Source organism: Lemur catta, chromosome 14 (assembly GCF_020740605.2).
Source record: "Lemur catta isolate mLemCat1 chromosome 14, mLemCat1.pri, whole genome shotgun sequence".
Lineage (NCBI taxonomy): Eukaryota > Metazoa > Chordata > Mammalia > Primates > Lemuridae > Lemur > Lemur catta.
The window spans coordinates 33,602,967-33,617,510 of NC_059141.1; the positions used below are offsets into that span (position 1 = coordinate 33,602,967).

At 37.4% G+C, this 14,544-nt stretch overlaps 1 protein-coding gene across 6 annotated transcripts in view; it reads left to right on the forward strand.

Annotated features, from left to right (window-relative positions):
• SGMS1 (sphingomyelin synthase 1) overlaps nt 1–14,544 on the forward strand; it is a 280,335-nt gene that overhangs the window by 190,608 nt on the left and 75,183 nt on the right. The gene's annotated exons all lie outside the window — the stretch shown is intronic.

The following is a 14,544-nucleotide window of genomic DNA, read 5'->3' on the forward strand; positions in this document are numbered from 1 at the left end:
AGTCAAAACAGTTCATAGCCAAAATTTCACAAAATTTTTTAGTGTGGTTTTGTATTGCTAAAATTCTTGTGGACTCATGAAGTATACTTTGGTTCTCAGGATAGTAAACAGTATATAGTTTCTTGGGCATTGGGTTCCAGAAGCTGGGGTACTTTTAAAGTTCCTTCGTTTATGATTATCCTTTTAATATTCCTGTAGTCCCGCTGATACACTGAAATAGTTTCCTGCAGCAGTTTCCTACTGTTAATCCTTAGCGTTTACTTTTAGGAGCAAATTTCTCCGGAGAATGGGGAACCTGATTTAATATATTTTGATTATGTCTGTGTAAAGGTCAGAGATGTGAAATTAAATGTTCCAGCCCAGAAACTAGTTATCATCAGTCTCTGTCAAAGTGAATGTCTTTTACAGGTTCAGCACTGCCAGGATAGGTGTGGTATGAAAACCATATAGTCCCAGTAAGACTGGGAATCCTCTTGGAAAAAGAGTAAGGAATGGACTGGGTTAGTTCAATAGGAAATAAACAGGGTATCATTCCAACTGGGTTGAAGAATAGGAAACACATACACATATAGTTTGATAGAAGTTCTAGTGTTTGATAGCAGAGTAGGGTGACCATAGTTAACAATAAGGTATATTTCAGAACAGCTAGAAGAGAGGACTTGAAGTGTTCTCAGTACATAGAAATGATAAATACTTGAGGTGATAGGTACCCCAGATACCTTGACTTAATCATTACACACTCTGTGCATGTAATAAAATATCACATGTGCCCCATAAATATGTAAAATATTATGTATCAACAAAAAAGGAAAAAAACAAGGCTAGAATTCTAATGGTATCTCTTTCCAAAGAGAGTTGTCTACCTTTGCTGGGTCTGGACTCTAGTCTACACCTCTCTTCAACCACCGGAATTTCCCTCAGACCCCTTCATTCTCACGCCACTATTGTGTTCAGGTGAGTTTTATTCTCTAAGAATTTGTTATCAGAAGTATCTGAATAAGTTATGTGTCCATGTTCGCAGGTGGGTGGGGTCAGGTAGGCTAGGGGTTGTTATCATATGTTTAACCCGTGAATAGAATGAATAAAGGGGCTAACACTTCTACATTGCTTCTTTCTATACCTACCTGTTTCCTGCCAAAGTACACAGGAACATCACTGGCAGCGGAAGTCCTTCCCCCAATAGAGATGACCATATGCTTGACCTTGGATGTCCAATACGATAGCCACTAGCCACATGCAGATATTTAAATTAACTGAAGTTAAAAATCTTATTTCTCAAGCACATTTCAAGTGTTCAATAGCTCTGTGTGGCTGGTGGCTACAGTGTTGAGTACAACATGTACAGAACATTTCCATCATCTCAAAGTTCTATTGGGCAGCACTGTGTGATACACACTGGCTAAATAAGGGAGCCACTTTTTTAAGTGAATTTTTCCATATATAAATAAAAATTTGCAGTTGATTCAGCCAAAGTTCAGCCTTAAAGAAAATAGTTATTAAAAGTATTGAATCCATTTCTGAGGAAGTCCTGTATAAATCAAAACATTTCAGGGGTTTAACTCTGGCTCTTTTAGGCCAAATGAAAGTATATTGTTTTAGGTTTCCACAAGTTTAAAATTTGGATCTTAGCAGAGCATGATGGCTTTCCAGAGTAGACACAGTGAATCTTCAGCACGTGTATATGCAACCACTCTTATAACTGGTTAGTCAGGGACTAAGCAGGGAAAAAAGCCACTTTTATTTATATCAAAGGGAATTTAGTGAAGTTACTTCCACAGGTGGAAGCATAATGCCAAATAGGGCATATTGAAGAAACCAAGAGGTAAGCAACTGCAGGAAGTCATTACCAACCCCAGGCTGAAGGGACAGTTGGAGGAGGCTGTTATTAGAGCTCAGGGGCGGATAGGAGCTGATGCCATAAAGGAGATGCAAAAGGGAGTAAGGTGAGAAGTGCTTCTGGCAGCTTCTGCATTTCTCCTTCAGGTGTGCAGAGAATTAAGCACATCTTCACCAGGTTTTTATTGGCACATTTTTATACATCACCTACCAAATCAAGAGAGGCCATGTAGCTAGGGACAGAACGCAAAAACTGCAAATTTGTGCCCTTTCTTTTACACGTTGCCATGGAGCCTACCCCAGGAATGCTGGTAGGTAAAGGGGTTGTATCCATTAGTTCACTGGAGGCAGAAACCACATAGTAGTTTGAACAGGGAAAGTTTAATATTAAGAATCATTAGCTATAACAAGGGGTTGGACAATGATAATAAGTAAACAGAATTCTATAGAATTGAGAAATAGAATATAGAACTATGGAAATACAATATAGAACTATAGAAATAGAATATAGAAATATAAGGAGCAGCCACCACCCGTAGGGCTGAGATAGAGGACCCAAGGAAGAGACCGTGCCCCAACCCCTCTCGGAGCTGAGATCCGGACCTCTATCCAAACCTCATTGGAGGGGACATGGCCTTGGGTCACTGCATGGCAGAGGAGTTGTTGTAGTGCCACACCAGTAGAACTTGCTGAAAACCTACCTTCTAGATCTTGCTGAGAATCCATCCTTCAGTGTGCTGGGGAAAGCTGTTGATGAAGTGGTATCTAACTGGAGGCACTCTAGTACAAAACTGTTGGAGACAGGTGCTAGAGAAGCTGTACATACAGCGGAGCCTGCTGTGTGATGACTCCAGAATGAGGAAGCAGAGCTCCTTCCTCCTGCAGTGTCTCCCCAGCATCTTCTGTTGACAAAACTTAAACCTCATGCCAGCTAGCAAGTGGAAAAATGCTTAAAGGGCCCAGATCCATTTTTGCAGATCAGGCAGTAAAGGGTGAATTTGTGTCTGGGAGGCAGTAAACTGATAACTGACACAAGGAGGAAAAAAAGTCCACCCTTCTTCTTAAAGCCTTTGTTTTTATTTTATTCAACTAGGTAATTATATATGATAGATACATATTTGAGTGGGTTTTCCCCAGTGGTACATCATCATTTTCCTCAGACTATAATGCTTTGTGGTTTTATTTCATATTGTAACTCATCACTAAGGGTCTGTTAAGGGTTAGATTTCTTAGTTTTCTTTTTTTATTGTTTGCTTTTTAAACCTTGGATAAATATATGGATAATCAGGAATTGGAGCCACATTTATGAAATGGCATTCAGCTAGATGACATTCCAAGCTTTTGTTTAATGCCTATGAAGATAGATTGCACAACCTAGAATTACAGTTGCATATGAAATAATTCACTTTGGGGTTTTATCTCTTAGGCTTTATAAATATTTGCCAAAGATTTCATAATACATTCTAGGATTATGTTTTTATTGGTACAAGGTAGGTTTTTTATTTAGTTTGTGAGTACATTTCTTTACTGCTTCCTCAAAAATTGGGATGGTTGTTCTTCCAGAAAGGCTTTTTAAAGATTTTTTCTCTAGGTTGTTTTCCACATTTCAGAGCTTTGAACTACTAGATTTCATTGTGGCTTCTTGCTCTATAACACCATGCAATGCATAATTTATCATTTTGTTTAAAACCTTAGAAAGGGAGAAATACTCAGCCTTGTCCTTGAACCCAGATTGATACTCAATCCCTCTCCATCTGCATTGCCTTCTTTTTCTCTACTTCATCTCTTACTATATTTTTGTTGTGTTTTTCTTCCTTAGAACTCTCCTAAAAAGCCAACTCATTAAATATATTTTGTGTGGTTCTGATATTAAGATTTATTATAAATGCTTTAAATTGTCTGGTTTTATTTTTAAAATTAGATTTTGTTGATAAACAGAGTGTAAAGAGAGAAGATAATTGTCCATAATATTACACTCAGGTAACCATGACAACATTGAAAATAAATAAAAACAATGCATGTATGTGGTTAGTATACAAACGATATCAAAAGGTACAGAAAAAGATGTTAACTATTATTACATTTCCTGTGATTTTTTTTTTCCCAGGAAAAAATGTTTTTGGCACGTATCTATCTGGCTCTGTGCTTTTTACATTTTTTAATAAAAGGGTTAATACACATATTGTTCTATAGCTTTTTGGAGGGGTACTTCCCCTAGTACATTTTAGAGATTTTTCCCATCAGTACGTATAAATCTTCTTTATTAACTCTAGTGATGGTACAGTATTTCATTATATGGATGTACAATAATTGATTTCACCTTTGCATTATTTCTGGATATTTTATTAATAGTAGTTGCCAGATTATGGGGGTGAGGAGTATTTAGCAACTGGATTTATTGCAGTCTGCCTTTTCTGTAAATACTTTTGTGTAAACATCTTGCTGACATACCTGCAGGTTAAATTCCTATTAGTAGGATTGCTACATCAGAGGTAAGTGCATATTAAATTTTGATAAACATCACCAATTGTACTCCAGAAAGGTCACTTTTTTTTTAAACCAAGGTTGTATCTTTCCCACACTCCCACCCTCCCACCAGTACTGTAAATTCACCAAGCTTTAACCTTTTTGCCAATCTGATAAGTTAAAAATGTTTTCTCTTTGTTTTCACTTGCTTATCTCACTTCTGAGTGAGGTTTAGGATCTTTTCGTAGTTTCATTGGCCATTTGAGTTTCTTCCTGTAAGCTGCCTGCTCATGTGCTGTTTTGTGATTTCTTCTTGCTCTTCCCCCCTTTTTTCTTCTTTTCTTGCCTATATATTCTTGTCTTTTTTGTATCAACTTGTATGAGCTCATTTTAAATTAGGGAAATTAGTCCTATGTCATATGTTTTGCACTTCTTTTCCCCACATTATCTTCTTTTAATTTTCATTAAAAATGTTTTTATGTTGGTGTAAGGAATATTAAAAATCTTTTACAATAGAAATGAAAGAATGGTGAAGGCTAAGAAAAGTTGGCCGTACTTTCTGCTGTTTTTAAGGCCTGAGTAGTTGTAATTTGGGGCCAAAAGTTATCCCCACTGATCCTAGTATGACCTATATGCATGGAGCCCCTGTAGTGTCTCACTCGTACCAAGGCTACTCTCAAGGCATACTAGGCATTGCTGTCTTTCCTCTCTGGATTTGCCTAGGCCCTCACCAGTTCTGGGCCTCTTAAGAGCAGGTGAGCTTATGAACAACCTTGTCTGCAAAAATCAGAATTTAGCCACCAGGTAAGACCATTCCTGGTCACTAAAAGTTGTAGGTAACGCTCACTTCTGTCTCTTGAGCACTTAGAATAGTACCTGACTCATGAAACATGATGTGTTGAATGAATGAATGAATAAAATGGAAATAAGGATGAGCAAGAGATTCTGGAGGGAGAATGAGCAGGAATACCGAACTCAGGTGAAGATTCAGTTTGAAACATGTTAGTCAGCCAGATATATGCATGCCTGGCAAATGTACCCCTAGAGCTATGAACACTTTATTTCCTATCTTTATAACCCCTACTCAGTTAGCTTCTGGACAGCTAGGCTGGGTTCTAAGATAATAGTACATTATTTATCTGATAAATTTCATTGAACATTGAATGTGCAAAACAGTGTACTTGTGCCAAATGTTACTTGGTTGAACCTCTTCTCTTTTTATGTTCACATAATTATCTGTCTAGACTGGCCAGTGAGTGATAATCATGTCTATTCTCTTGTGAGTAGTGTTATTAAAACTGCTGTCTGATTTTAAAATACTAGATCACGAATGGATTTCTCTTCAAAGAGCAAACCTCTCCTTTGAACATTTGAAATGGTTCTGGTTAAAAAAAATCAAGTATACAAATGGCCTGTTACATACTATGTAAAATAAAACACCTAAATCTCAGAAATTACATACCTCCAGAGAAGATTTTTAAGGATTTCCTAATGATTCAAATAATCTATGTTTATATACTTATTAATACATATGGAAAGCCTTTTAGCGGTATCCTATAAGGGGCAATATTGTGGTGTGTTTTTTTGGTTTGGCGTATAGTGTTCTTCCCTAAAAATGACAATAAATCTTAATTTCCAGTAGGATCATGGTCTCTTTTTCTTGCTGTTTGGTCTGAGATGAGATGTCTAATGGCATTATTTAGTCTTCATAGTTTTATGAAGGCAATTGACTCAGTTAATTTGAATTTACTTAAATAAAAGCACACAGTAGGAAAATCGATTTATTTTTGAGAAAGCTAATGCTGGGCTTTGACTTTTGTTACTGTGCAGTGGCATTCAATGCAAAAATAATTGGGTGCCAGAACATTAGAGAACCAGTCATTGTTGTTTTGAATGATCATGCTGCTTATTAAGCATCCGTTTCAATACAGACTGATGAAATAATTGATGAATGATGCCATTAATTAGGTTTTTGACCAGACAAAATTATTATAGTTTGGTAATAGCAATTTTTTTCTAAACAGTGTATTGAAATGAAAGATAAATGGAGTTTTTTTTTTTTTTAAACAAAATGGAGATGTTTAAAATGTCTGTCGAAGGGAAGCTCACAAATGACTTCTTAGATACAATAGTTTTGTACCACTTTGGCCCACCTCGCATCTTTAGCTTATAAATCAAGGTGACTAAATAAGGCTGACAGAAATTCATCTGTGAATTTGTCTTTGGCATTTTGTACAGGAAGAAAAATGAATAAGACAATGGAATCTACTTTGAAAAATGAGTTTCTGAAAGCAGGAGTTTCTGTGAATTCTTAGACTCAGTGGGTACAGGACTGTGGGTGAGACCTTGGTGCTTTGTTGAAAACCAGGCAACCTTGGAGAAAGAAAGCAAATGAAAAATAGAATTCTAATTCTAATATCACTGGTGACAAATGTAAAACATGTATACTAAGAAAATTTCAAGAGCCTTTCGTGGGATATTTCTGGTGAGGTGGTATAGATTTTGGTGGCATATAGAGCTTTTGGAGGAATGCTTTGCAGTTAAAATTGAGAGTGAACCACTTGATAATCAGGCCAGAGAGATTTACAGTAGGTAGAAAAGCAGAGGCTTCGGAAATGGATGCCTCTGTCTTTGGTTTTCAGCGTTGCCACTCACTGGAGGACCCAAGTAAGGAACACACTGTCTCAGCCTCAGTGTTCTTAGTTTGTATGGATGGAGATTAAAATACCTACCTCAAAGAGTTTTGAAAGAAATAAATTCAGTACATAGTAATCACTCAACAAAATGTAAGTGATACTTCTTTAGGAAAGAGTTTGTAGTGTTACATTAAGAGGGTGACCATTGGAAAATATTTCCAGAACTATCAAAGTTTAAAATGCCTCTAACAACATAAGGGAAATGGGACAAGTTTAGAACTTGCTGTTTTTTAGCAAGGCAGAGATTTGCTCTGTTTTATTAGAATGTAACAATGATTTTTCCCATTGCTGGCTCAAGTGTCAGGTGATTGATCTTGGTTTATGTTGTATGTCTCAAGATGAGGCCATAAATCCCATTGAGGTCAATTATATGGCATAAGTGTTTATATTGGAGCATTTGTGTTTCAAGAGTCCCCTGCCCATTGGTCTGGCCACACACTAATTATCGCCATCGTGAAGCATTGCCGTTGCCGGGGTGGCGGTGTTATGAGTCGGTCACAACATATTGAGCCCAGGCACTTGGGAGCTCCCTGCCCAGGCGCCCTCTGGCCTTGGTGTGGCCCATTGGGAGGTTGGTTATATTAGTGTTGGCCATAAAACAGGATCTGATGGCTGTCCAAACTTTCATCTTTGCCTGATACATCCTGCTCACATACTGATATTGAACATACTTGTAGTAAAGGAGCAGTCAGCACTTCTGTTTTTATACTTCTTTTTTCCCTACAAAAATAAAGCCGCTTTTAATGTTTTCTTCTTACCAATAAGATAGTGGTATCCATGCTGATGAAAGCTAACAGAATACTTATTGTATGCTAGGCTCTGTTCTAAGGGCCTTGTGTACATAATATACTCAGCTGATCTTCACAAGCTGTGGTGTACGTGCTCTTATTGTCCTCAATTTGCAGAGGGAAAAAAACTGCAGCACAGGGTGGGTGAGTAATTTGCTCAAGGTCTCACAGCAAGTAATCAGAAGAACTAGGATTTAAATCTAGGCCATCTAGCTCTGGAGTCTTTTGACCACTATACTAACCTTCCTCTCAAATAAGAAAGTACAGGCAGTTACAACTGAACATATATTAAAAAAACATAAACAGCCATATAAATCCCATGTATCCACTGACAACCATTCTTGGCACCTTGGTGCACATACTTCTAGAGTCCTTAACTTTGACGGGAAATCCTTTCCCTCTGCTCATTTCTACTTCCAAGGGTTAAGCATAAGGAACAATTTGATATTTATCTTTCCAAATATACATGCAGTTATTAACATTGCACACATACAGGTTGTTCTGTTAGGTGCATATATTTCAGTCAGTATATTCTATATGTGTCATTGTGTATAGTATAACACACTTTTTATTGACTAATCAGTATGGACTGCACCACTCTTGCAGGATGGCTATACCGTAATTTCTTTCAGTGTACCACTTTCCTTTAGATTGTTTTCACATCGTTTTCTATATCATTTCCCATAACTGCACACATTTTATTGTATGAAAGGACTATAAATATCCCTCTTTTTTGAAATTCAGATTATTAGAAGGTACAAGGATGAACATTCTCAAAATCGGAAATTTGAGCACATTCTTGGCACAATTACTTCTCAGTCCCAGTTAAAATGCTAAATCTAGATGATCGCTCTGTTAGTTAAAAAATAAACAAGCAAACTCCATTGAGGTATATTTTCCATTCTATAAAATTCACCTCTTTGAAGTGTATAAATAAGTGATTTTTAATAAGTTTACTGTGTTCTGCAGCCAGCACTGTAAGCCAGTTTTAGAACATTTCTGGCACTCCAATAAGATTCCTCTGCTACCTTTTCACATTTAATCTCCACTCCCAGCGCCAGCCCTAGGCAACTACTAATCCACTTTCTGTCTCTATAGATTTGCCTCTTCGGGACATTTCATATGACCTGGCACTTTTAAGAATTTGATATCCATGAGTAATATTTCTTTTCTTATTCTTTTGAATAATTTAGCCCATAGAACTCCCAACTAGAATTGTTCATTGTGGTAGGGCGCAGTACTGTCTGGAATAATAATAATAATATATATATATATTTCTTTCATACCACAGAGACAAACTGCTATGGTTGTGAGGCTTCCACAGTAATACTCGCCATATTAAAAATGAACTGTTGAATGATTTTCAGTTTGTTTAATTTCTTGATGTGGTGGCTTGATAGTAATTGCAACTTGGCTCAGTTCGATTGAAAACTAAATATGTGTTGATTTCACAAAAGACTTGCTACCAAAACGTAGCAAGAACTTACCAGAACATCATCCCATGAGAAGTAATACTACAAAGTTCTCAGTCATGACATCCCAAACCTGTATTTGGTACTAAGTGTTAGCTTGAAATTGTTTTAAAAGGTTTTGTAATTCATTTGAACTGAATAACAGTACTGTTAAAATAATTTCAAAAATTTTTAAATATTATTTTATTGCCGGTATAAACCATTTTGAATTAAAATCTGATATTTTTTAAAGTTTAGGATGATTTCATTTCAGTATTTAATATTTCAATATCTGATCATATGATCAAGTTTTGAAGTCACCTGACTTCAGTTCCTGCAAGTATTTTAGATGCCTACGCCCAGCATTTATAGATCTGTTTAGAATCTGATTGTTTTTATGTGGTCTACTTTGGGGTTTCCGTTCGAAGTACATACTTATTTTTAATTTTCATTTCAAATGAATAATTGCTGTGTCCCAAAGACCTCTACTTTTTAAGAAGCTCAGAGAGAGGAGAAAAATAACCAACAAGACTGCCTGCCTCTTTTTATTACAGAGAGAAAATGTTCAGAATGATATTAACTATATTCTAAAATGTTAGCACACCAGAGTACAAAATCCAGGGATGGAAAAGTTGCTGTGTGCAGCCTTTTGAAACATACCTAGTAAGTAGAAGGTACCCCCAGGTCACATGCTGAAGAGAAATGAAATGGTTTAGCATCACAATTGTCAGTCCCACCCTGCCTTTTCGAGGAAGGTTCTGTCCCCATCAGCCCTTCATGAGACACATAACTCATTTGTTTTTAGTGACTTCTTTATGAATCAGTAATTAACACCTGAGGAAGAAAAAGCTTTTCTTTAAAGGAAATAACAGAGCTATCTTCAATACTTTTGAAACTTAAATGGTTGCTTAGGTAACAGCTGTCGCATTTTACCTCTTTGGCAAATGGGAAAGGCGGCTTCCTCAACTTGTGCTTTGTCTTCTAAGGGAATACGAACACAGTATGTAGCAACTGATGCTTCTCCAGAAAAGGTAACTCATGTGCACAGGGCAAAGAGATGTAGACATCTAAATAAACCCAGACCCTTTGTTCTGAACTTGTAAAAACTGGCTTTCTCTTCATGGAGAGGGAGTGAGCTGTGATCAGTTGTATGTGTAGCCAGGATGTTGCTCAAGTCAACTGGTTGTGTCCTCCCTGCCCCCCGTCTCCTTTGATGTGGTGTCATGGCTGTCCACTTCCTATTTAAGAAGAGGTAACCATACTTAGTTTTTCTTGTCTTCTTCAACATCTTCATCTTGCTTTATTGTGCATGTGTACGATTTGACATTCGAGATCCTTCTGTTGAATTGGGTAGTGACAGTCCACACAGGCACTGACCGAGACCATGTACCCACCTGGTGCTTGTCGAGTGCCCTGCCCTGAACGGGCCCTCAGTCTAAGAGTGCAGCAAACCGTCTCCCCAAGGGTGATGATCTGCTGTTTGTAGAGAATGAGAATGCACAACTTGCGTCTCTAACTCGAGCGACCACATTAGAGGTCTTAGATGATTCGCTGAAGAGAATGGGTTGGTATTATGGCATTCATGTCAAGAGAATAAGCAGACTTTTTTTTCTTTTTTGCTTTTGATCTTACTGTACGTTAATTTTGAGTAAATTTGATACTATAAATCAACCAACGGTTATTCACATTTTGAGTGAATAACACCTTTGCATCATACAAGTGTCTTCATGACAGAGCACTTGAGGCTGCTGCTTTGGGGAGCCACTGAGGGGTGGGGACCCAGCTACTTCTAAGAGAATCTTTGGATGCAGAAATTGGGGGAGGGACGATAATGTGGAAAATAATACTATCTTGGGGGTGGGTGGAGTTGGATGTGAGAAGGTAGACTGCTAAAAGCAGCAATGACTTGTAGAGCGCCTGCCGTGTGCTTAGACTGTACTGGGTACTCTGAAGCTCTGTTTATCATTTAATCTTAGTGGTAGGCGGTGTTAAACATATTTTTATAGAAAAGGAAACTGGCTTGGAAAGGTTGATACTTCCCCAAAGTCACAGATGGAGTTTAAGTCTAGTTCTTCCTACTTTGTAACTCATTTGCCTTAAGACTTTATCTTGTTCACTGCTCTCCTTAGTTCCAAAATATCTCCCCTTTCATGGTCCTGAATTTTTTCACTTCCTATTTGTATACTCTTGAACAGGTACCACTTACAGATGGGAGACCGTAGATCCTCTGAATGCAAACATCCTAGGGAAGAGAAATGTACCTTATAGTGTGTGTTGACCTTTACCTTGCCTTGTTCAACTCCTAGCTGAGAATACCTGGATTTAAGAGAATGGGGGTTGTACACGGGAAGGAAAGAGAGAAGAGGTTGTCTTTACATTTGGGCCACCTTTTTCCACCAAACTGATGCTGAAAAAGAAAAAAAAGGGGGAAATGTTTAGGCCACCAGAGGGTTGCGACTGGGAGCCCTACTCTTAAGGGACTTAGGGAGGGAAATGTAGTAGGGAGGGTCCAGACCTTGGTTTAGTTCTTCTTTGAATGTAATTGGGATCCATAGTTGGATGATTAATCAGCTAAGGGTAGAAATACTACTACTAATAAAAAATACATGCCCACCATAAACACTTTATTAAAGTTAGAAATATATATATAAATGTTTAGGATTTGTCGATGTTGTATGTAGTATCAAGGAATTTTTCTTTGAACCTGGGTCCTCTGATTTGTGGCATTTGTTGTCTTTCCTGCACAGACCACACCTGTAATGCCTCAACAATGCCCAGTCTTTCTTTCTTTAAAGTGTGCCAGAACATCAAAACTTTCAAAGCAGCCCGATACGGAATCCTTCTTGATTTTCAGTCACCTTTTTCCTGTCAGAATAGTAAGGTGGTCTCAACCTCACCTAATTTTATAGCAATCTTTTTTTTAAAGCTATTTACCTTTATCTAGTCTTTCTAAAGCATTTAATCTAGTTTTATAGAAATAACAGCTCACTTTCTTTTCAGACTCAAATTTCATTGATCACTTAATATTTAATTAAATTACATAATAAGAAAAACAAGTACAACCTGTAAAAACAGGTTTGGAAGCAAATACAATGAGTCTTGGTAAGCATTGCACATCAACCAGCAGGAACAGAGTTGCCAGGCTTAGGTTAGCTAATACTACTGACAGTGAGCAATGGCTTACTGCGTAAATCTGAGTGAGAGAGTGATCATTCCAGCCTGAGGGTTACGTAGAGATTGGTTAAGAGAACTTTAGCGGTGGTACAGTGTTACATCTGCTCTTTAATGGCTTAAAGGAGCTATTACATGTATTCCAGGGACCCCAACAACTTGTTTAATTTGATTTTTACAATGAATTGCATGTGGAATTTTAAACATTCAACATACTAATCATAATATTAGGTCATTAAATATGAAATGTCCGATTTCAAACCAAAAGTGTAGTTTATTATATCTCAAACAAGAAGCAGTACAGTTAATCAAAGTATGCTCCCAAACTGTCACACAGTTTTGCCATCTTAACAGTAGCTTGTTTATGCCAGCAGCAAAGAAGCCTGCAGAGTGAGTGGTGATGAAATCACGAAAGGCATTTTCCACAGCTTGTTGAGAATTGAATGTTTTTCCTTGCAAGAAGTGGTTCAAAGCCTGGACCACTTTGGTTTTGGACTGTTTCAGCACTTTGTGTTTATCCACCCCTTGAGCCAAATGCCTGTGCTTGTCAAAAAGAATCCATTTTTCATCACACCTAAGAATACAGGGTAGAAATGGTTCACCTTTATGTCTTGACAACAAAGAAAGGCAAGCTTCGAGACGATTTCCCTTCTTACACTCATTTAATTCATGCGGAACCCATCTATCCAGTCTTTACTGTGCCAATTTGTTTCAAATGGTCCAGTATTATTGGAATAGTAACATCAGATCTTGCTGCTAATTCACATATAGGTTGAGATGAATTTGCTTCCACTACAGCTTTCAGCTCATCATTATCCACCTTGGTCTCAGCTTGCCCACGTGGCTCATTTTCACGATAAAAATCACCAGAATGTCTCAAACCATCGATGTACCGTGTGTTCATTAGCCACATCTTTCCCACACGCTTTGTTGATATTTCCAACTGTACTGCATTGGTTCCATGATGGAACTCATATTCAGAAATAGTATGAATTTTTGACTTATCTATGGTTTCACAAAAATTGTTCTAAAAAATTTGATAGATAATCACAAGCCAAAATATGCATTTGAAAGAAAGACTGAGGATGTCCTTTCACAGTAAAAATAAAACAAAAAGTGTCAAAGTGATATGTCAGAGATATGAACTGTCAAACTTAAGGAAATTGTACATTTCATACTTAATAAGCTAATAGTAACCCATGACAGTGGGGTTTTTTGGGATCTAATCACAAAAAGGTAGCCATATGGTCAGAGAGAGCAGGGGATGGATTTTGCTGTCACCCAAGGGCTTAATATCTCCCTGTATAAGGGACAAGCTCATTAGTTAGATGTGAGCTCACTTTAAGTGCCACCAGAGAGCTTCTGCCAAGCTCTTCGTATTATGTAAAAGCTAAAAGGAGTCTGTGCAAATTAAGTTATTCTGTGTATGATGATTAGTTCGTAATGATATAGTGATCTGTTTATCTGGCTCATCACTTGACCGACTTTAAGAAGCAGTCATAATCATTAACTTAAGTATTTTTACTTTTTAGTTAGGCAGAAATAATTCATACCAATTATTAGTTGCTAAACAATTTGGTGTTGAATGAAAAACAAAAACTTAGGGGAGGAAAAACAACTTAGGGTGAATCTAACAGCCTGAAAGTTGAGATCAAGCTTGACTTCTTGTCCTGCCCCTGAAATTAAGTTAAGTGAGTTAAAAGCAAAAGGAATAGGCAGCTATTAAAACAAACAAACAAACAAACGTGTGGTTTTTGTTGTTGCATATTTATTTCATATAACCTGAGATTTATATTAATTTCCATTTTATGGTGCCTGGCACCAGAATTTGTACAGACCTATTTAAAAACCACACTCTCTGAGAAAACCAACAATATTAACAGTTATGGATAATTGAATGGCAAATAGAGTTTCCAACTGGGATTCTTGAACAAGACTGGACAAATTCTGCCTTGTCATACAATATGCTACAGAGTGTGTCTGTAGTATCAGGGGAAAACCATCGTTTATGCCATTCCTTGTATTACCATTTCTGACTCTTCTCTTTCCTAAATAGGAATTCACATGGCTGGTGGTGGAGGCTTTGTTTTAGGGTACATGAGACACTTAGACTCTTCAGGTACCAGCACAGAATCT